The sequence below is a fragment of the Diorhabda carinulata genome, chromosome X (genome assembly GCF_026250575.1).
Source record: "Diorhabda carinulata isolate Delta chromosome X, icDioCari1.1, whole genome shotgun sequence".
Taxonomy (NCBI): domain Eukaryota; kingdom Metazoa; phylum Arthropoda; class Insecta; order Coleoptera; family Chrysomelidae; genus Diorhabda; species Diorhabda carinulata.
Window position 1 is genome coordinate 60,423,544 of NC_079472.1, and position 7,475 is coordinate 60,431,018.

The 7,475-nt window shown below is 32.6% G+C and overlaps 1 protein-coding gene across 1 annotated transcript in view; it reads right to left on the bottom strand.

Annotated features, from left to right (window-relative positions):
- LOC130902346 (spectrin beta chain, non-erythrocytic 1) overlaps positions 1-6,839 on the bottom strand; it is a 79,549-nt gene extending 72,710 nt beyond the window's left edge. The window contains exon 1 of the mRNA XM_057814435.1: positions 6,550-6,839. The gene's annotated coding sequence lies outside the window, so the exon portion shown is untranslated. The remainder of the gene's footprint in view (positions 1-6,549) is intronic.
- Positions 6,840-7,475: the final 636 nt, after the last annotated feature.

Consider the following 7,475-nt stretch of genomic DNA (forward strand, 5'->3'; position numbering starts at 1 on the left):
CAATAAGCATTCTGATCAAAGAAATATTTTTTTTATGAGAGAAATCCATCCAACAAACAGAGCGACCCAAAAAATAGTACAAGCGTGATCATAAACACGCCTCGTTAAGGCCTGGACTCCCCTATTATGCATCCTTGAGATCCGACTACTTAGTTCACACGTTTCTGAAAAACAATAAGCATTCTGACCAAAGAAATATTTTTTTCATGAGAGAAATCCATCCAACAAACAGAGCGACCCAAAAATTAGTCCAAGCTTGATCATAAACACGCCTCGTTAAGGCCTGGACACACCTATTATGCATCCTTGAGATTCGACTACTTAGTTCACACGTTTCTGAAAAACAATAAGCATTCTGATCAAAGAAATATTTTTTTTATGAGAGAAATCCATCCAACAAACAGAGCGACCCAAAAATTAGTCCAAGCGTGATCATAAAGACGCCTCGTTAAGGCCTGGACACACCTATTATGAATCCTTGAGATCCGACTACTTAGTTCACACGTTTCTGAAAAACAATAAGCATTCTGATCAAAGAAATATTTTTTTTATGAGAGAAATCCATCCAACAAACAGAGCGACCCAAAAAATAGTACAAGCGTGATCATAAACACGCCTCGTTAAGGCCTGGACTCCCCTATTATGCATCCTTGAGATCCGACTACTTAGTTCACACGTTTCTGAAAAACAATAAGCATTCTGACCAAAGAAATATTTTTTTCATGAGAGAAATCCATCCAACAAACAGAGCGACCCAAAAATTAGTCCAAGCTTGATCATAAACACGCCTCGTTAAGGCCTGGACACACCTATTATGCATCCTTGAGATTCGACTACTTAGTTCACACGTTTCTTAAAAACAATAAGCATTCTGACCAAAGAAATATTTTTTTTTATGAGAGAAATCCATCCAACAAACAGAGCGACCCAAAAATTAGTCCAAGCGTGATCATAAAGACGCCTCGTTAAGGCCTGGACACACCTATTATGCATCCTTGTGATCCGACTACGATCATACAGTCAGGGGAGTCGCCGAGAGGAAAATTTGACTAGAGTTTGAACAGCTTAGTTCACACGTGTCTGCTCCCACTCATACACAACTGCGATCGTACAGACTATTCATTAACGGCTTGCAGGACGCGTGTTAGTTGAATTAAAAGTCTTCTCAGTTAACCGAAATTCATTATTGTATACTGAAATTGAAAGATGGCTGGACTGAAAGAGTTAATGATTATGGTATAATGTAAATTTAATATTGGTGAACATGGCAACAAACATCAAGTAAATGTACACAGCTAAAAAATTGTTTGACAAGATGCAATACAACGTTCAAATCAATGCAAGACACAATATTGCTTGATGAAAAGCATGCTCAGATTAAATTGCACGTAATTTCTTGCACTATATCAAGGTGCCTTAAAAGACGTGTATGTCTATGTCGCAAATTATTTTGGAAATTATGAGAAATCTTCAGGCTTTTCCAAATTTGTTCTTTGGTGGAAAAGTATTTTTACAAAATTAAATTGGTCTGAAAATCTCTTTTTCAAATACAATTCGCACTGAAAATGGCTGCGTTGAAATTAATTTGGACAAAAGCTTCTTTTCCTTATCCTATTTGGACAAAAAATAAATTGTCTCAATCTTGAATTGGTTTTTTTTGCTACAAAAATGTTTTCTCAAATTTAAATTCATCCAAAAACTGATTTTCCAAAATCCTTGCTTAGTTTGGACTACTTTCCAACAGAAAAGAAGCTTTATCAATGTTATTTCGAAGAACTCGAGAATGTATTGCGTGGAAATGATTCAAAGGAGATATTATTAAGAAATTTCTCAAGTATAGTAAATTGTGATTTGTGTTTTATGGAAACTTTTTTCGAATCGTTACGTAAATCTAATATAATAGGCTTAATTAGTGGTAATAGAAGTGCTACTATGTTTCTCATAGAATAAATTACAAATTCCAAGATATTTCATCATAAGTTTAATAGTATCATTTCAATTTTTTATTCATCCCGTACATATTAGATTGTTATATAAATTTTGAAATATAAATATCTGGAACGTGCATGGGAATCGGCTTTCTACGTGTTTATTCTAAGTGGTTGTGACCTTTTTCTAACACCATGTGATTAATTTATGTAACGCAAAATCTGTTAGTGGAAAAAATATATACAGGGTGGTTCACGCTCAACGGGACGTAACTTAATACTAAAAAGACCAAAATTCCTTTAGGGAAAAACAATTTAAAATTATTATATTAGAGAGAATATATTGAGTATAATAATCGACTCCTTATTACAAGGTTAGTTCAAATATAAAACAGAATTTTTGAATATACGCGCGAAACAGTGTCGTAAAAGAGGCCGCACTAGATGATTAAACTGCAGTGGCCATGCGTGGACAAGCTTTTCAGATTAACTAACTGTATCTATACAATGCATATATTCATGGAATAAAGTAGCTTTGAGAATAGTTCATACGGACACATATTTCAAATTTACACCAACTGTAAGCTGTGAAATACTTGACGACGCCAAACACGCAGTTGATATTTTGGTCTCTTTAAACCAGATTTTAATAAATAAATTTGGTACAGAAATCTAGAATTGTATTTAATTGACCCGGAGCGAAAGGCTTTAACACGTGTCGACTCAATTTTCGAATTGACCCCTTTAAAAATTGAATCGCCCCCTTGTGAGGTGTGGGCCTCATACTGGTATGTAGCGTTCTAGAGAAGAGAGAAATTCGTCGGTTAAAATTTGGTAGGATAAGAATTTTTGTAAGGAATGTGTACGTCCTGATATAGGAATAGCTCCTCTGCAGGACTGGGATTGTGATGGTTTCGTTGGGATATGTTTGCCCAACTACTTCTAACGAAGGATTTTGACGAAAGAAAACGAAGTTAAGCATGTAAGAAAAAGTAAAAACGGCTTTTCTCGGTTTTTTTTGAGGGCATTTATATTTTTTTTTTGGAATTTTGTGTGTGTGTGTTTTTAATTTAATTTGGGGTGGGCGGGTACATCTGCGGCTGTATTATTCCCTATCGTCGTCCATTTGGCTGGAGAACCGGTTCACTAGGTCTAGAAGAAGAAGCTACCACACTTGTATTGGTCCACCAAACCGCATTTTTTTCGAAAACAACCAATGAGGTACTGAAAGTTTGAAAATAATCCAGGATCCGAAACAAATCGACTCTTAGAATACAAAACAATAAATATGCAAAGCTTTAACGTCTTTAGTTATATTTCCAATGTGTACTTTAAGAAATAATAAAACATGGGAAAGCAGCTAATTAAATTAAATTGTTTCAAAATGATGTTTAACACACCCATAACACGGAATTTATTTATAAACAATGAGCGATATTACTTACATGAAAGCACGTCGTACCTTACCGTAAGTAATTAAGAATGCTCATTCTGTTTCGTTATCCACTTGTACCAAATTACGTGTGGAGAGTTGAAATGTCTCAAACATTCCGATGCTTGTTAACTGTTACTAATGTTGATGAACATTTTTTAAATTGTGTTTTAGAACACCAATTTGAAATAAGTAATAAGTGGTTTGAAATGGTATTTGATTTAACCGCAGACTAAAATATTGATTTTATATTTGAATTACGAAGATGGTGCCAGAAGTACCTGGCCCAACATAAAAAACACAAAAATTTCGGAAAATAATATATTTATTTTTCAACGTAATCTCCTTTTAGCCCCTTAACTTTTTCCAGCGTTGTTCTATAAGTCCGATACCCTTTTTCATAATAAGAATCATCAAGCTCCTAAAAATAGTCATTAACTACAGACGGCACCTCTTCATCTTTGATCACAGAGCCTTTTTTCAAGTCTGGGTACAGCAAATAATCCGAGAGGGTTCTTGATGTAGCAATTAAAACTTTATTTCATTAATATGGGTTATTGCGATAACGGATGTGTGAGATGGTGGAATATTATCCCATGCGCCTCCCAAAAAACAAACTCCATGATCTTGCTGGCAGATGGAACGGTCTTTGCTTTCTCCGGAGCCGGTTCTTCCTTTTGCAGGCCAATGTTTTTGTTTTCTATTTATTTGTGGAACAGAACGCACAGAATAGAACCTGTTTGGTTATATTTTGAACAATATAAATACAATTTTCTCAAATAAGCATAAGCTCCTTGTGTTCAAATCTGTTCTTTCTACTCGTTCCTTCGTCATTTTATATTTCCCGCAGTTCTACAATTGCCGGGTTGGAGTTTCAACCACACCCAAAGGACTCAACCGGTACACCAAAAATAAACAAATTAAACTCAACTCCAACAACTGGGAATTCAGTTGATGGCAGCAACCATCCCGGATTTCCATAGATAAGGCTCACAATCAGTCTTATATATTTGGATAATCGTTTCCGGTGATAGTTTTAGATTGTTCAATTTTTATTTGTAATTTAATTCACACGGTTTTCCCAGCTTTTCCGCTTTTTTTAATTAATTGTTCGTTAAAAAGCTGGTGGCGTCCAATTTAATATTAATTGACACCCCATCTGAGTACCAGTTATTTAAATACTTCAACTAAGATCGAATATCATTTCCTGAAGAAGAGTCTCAAGTAAGGTTATAAATAAAACAAAATTTTCAACTTTTATTGACAAATAGGTACTTACACATCTACGGCCATGTAATTAGCCATAACTAGATATTGAAATTGAATGGCATAAATGTCCATTAGTTTTATCAACATGGTTTATGATACGTCAGTAATAAAAACTTTTTTATGCAATTTTTCCCTTAATTTTCATCTACGTGCGACACACACACAGTTTGTATTTTTTTTTTCGTATACTTTATCTCTGATCCTTTCACTTTTGATTTGACACATCCCAAACAACAGTTCCCTCACTGGTATTATCTCGTTTTGTTAGATTCTTAAGGTCGCTTGACATGATGTAATACAACGAGCAATGTAATGAAAGACGCAATATTTCTTGATCAAAAGCATGTGCAGATGAAATTCAAGATCTTGCAAAATCTTTGCAACATTACTTTCACTAATGGAATTTTTGTTAGTGGCATATCATGCGACGTGCAATATTCATCTATGCAAGATTTTGACGTTGCAAGAAATTACAAGCAATTTCTTGCACCATGTTAAGCGGCCTTAAGGAATAGAACATCACACCAGAGCTAAGAAGAAATTAGACATTTCACATTTAAGTAATAGCAATAAAATCATCAAAAGAAAAAAAATGAGACATTTTAAAAATGAAAATTGAATTTTAGATTGACTAGATATTTTTTTAAACAAGATACGATGGTTCAAAGTGTGGGAGTTTTCATTGAGTGACCTTCACATATACATATATTAATATTTATTGATGTCTCTCAAGTTCAATATCAATGGTAATAAAAGACACTGAACTGAACACGCCAGTATTCTTAACAAATTTGGCCTGTGCAAATTGAATGTATCAACAAAATTAACAGACTACCTCTCTTAATTTAACATATTATTTTTTCAATTTTTCATTATATTTTGTTTTAGAATAATATATTACACGAAGAATCAATTTGAAAACGTCTCACCCTCTATGTTTTGCCCCTTATAAAAAGCTACGTCACGTTTATTTTTAAAGAAGTTTGTAGGCTGGTTTTCAATTAAATAACATCAAGACTCTAACGGGGGCGGAAATGACCACTAAACTTTTAAATGGAAAGAAGATAGTTCAAATACCTTTTCAATAATATTTGTGTGGAATTATGGTCCAAAATTTTCATTTTAAAAGTTTTATTTTTCAAGAATTTCTCAAATCTCCCTTCAGATAATGGAATACTAAACTAGACATAATAAATTTTAATATTTTATCTAAATTACTTCTAATCTAAAGTTGATTTTCATATTCTATGTACTAATAGCAATATATATCTTTTTAATAATTTTAATCATTTAAATGACACAAATTAACTTTACACCAAAAAATTTAATTTGGAAATTGTGATTTGAATATTATTATATGTTCGTAAACTTGTACTTTGATGACCTACTTATCAAATACTTATTAAGTAAACTAAGGAGAAATTTATATAGTATTGAATAAACAACCCAGTTTTTATTGAACGCCCTCTTTACTAATCGTACATTCCTCTATTTAATTTTTACCGCGTCACCATGACAACATGCAACGCGAAATTTATATAAACAACCGTTAACTCAATAAAGCCCAAATAACTTTCAAAATTATACTTCAAATAATTCTATTTACTACCTATTCTTCAATTCAATATTGAAATGTTTAGTCCTCGTATTGGTAAAGTACCGTTATTAGTTAGTTCGGCGTCATATTATATAAAGGGATAATTTTTGTTATATTTAACCGGAAGATTACTGAGAACATAAACATTTATCTCCATTGTTTACGTCATCTGCTTGCTTATGTTGTAAAAAACAAACAAGAATTTGCCGCGCCTCTTATGTTTTTACTACAATTGCCATTGTCTAGGAGTTAATAATGTTATCTCACAATTAGTTTTTTCTATCGATACATAATTAATAAGAAAAAAATATTATTCATCTTACCTAATGATTATTAAAACTATCCTGAATTCAATGATTCTTTAAACACTTAGTAACACAAAAATTAGTTATTCATATATAATGGTCCGTTGATCTACTTGAGAAAAGAAAACAAGAAAGCAATAAGCCACACTTCACGAACTATTTCTTTTTGTTATATGTCTTTTAAGCGAACGAAACACTATTTAACACATAAAAAACCAAAAGCCACTGACTATTTAATTCAATTATTTTAGTTATTCAACAGGTGTCTGTCTACTGGAAAAGTGTGTTGACATGAGCTGAAGAATTTTAATATATCGATTAAACTTTCGATTTAGTACAATCGATTGTCAGAACAGTTTCTTCACTACTGGAAAAATTGAATGAAAAACCATATGGGAAGAAAGTATTGAAAACTTTCTAATTGAGAATTTTACACACTCTTTGATCAAATCACAATTGAAATATGAGTAAATTTACCATCAAAATGAGAAGAAAAAACTCAGAAAAATGTAATATAATTCATTAGATGTCATTGTCTTCGAAAATCGATTACTCATGAGTATGTGAGCATGTTCCGTAAATTTTGTAGTATCAGTACAAGATTAATTACAGGGTTAGTATGACTAGTACTAATGTAAAAGCTGAAACATATTTTAGATATTGTCTTGAATTCCTATACCTTTCGCGGAAAATATCAATAGTACTCGTTAGATGACTTTAAAAGGAAGTGCCACCTAGTGATACATATAGAATAAGATTAAGCTCGGGAAAAGAAAGAAAAACCATTAAAGTCAAGATATTATTCTTCCCATGTTCGTAACTATTCATATATTTGAACTACGTATGTTCTACCTTTCACATACATCTGTAGACAGATTTGCCTTATCAAAGGAAGTCGAGATGATATAATTAATTTTCACTTATGTCATTCAAAACTGCACATT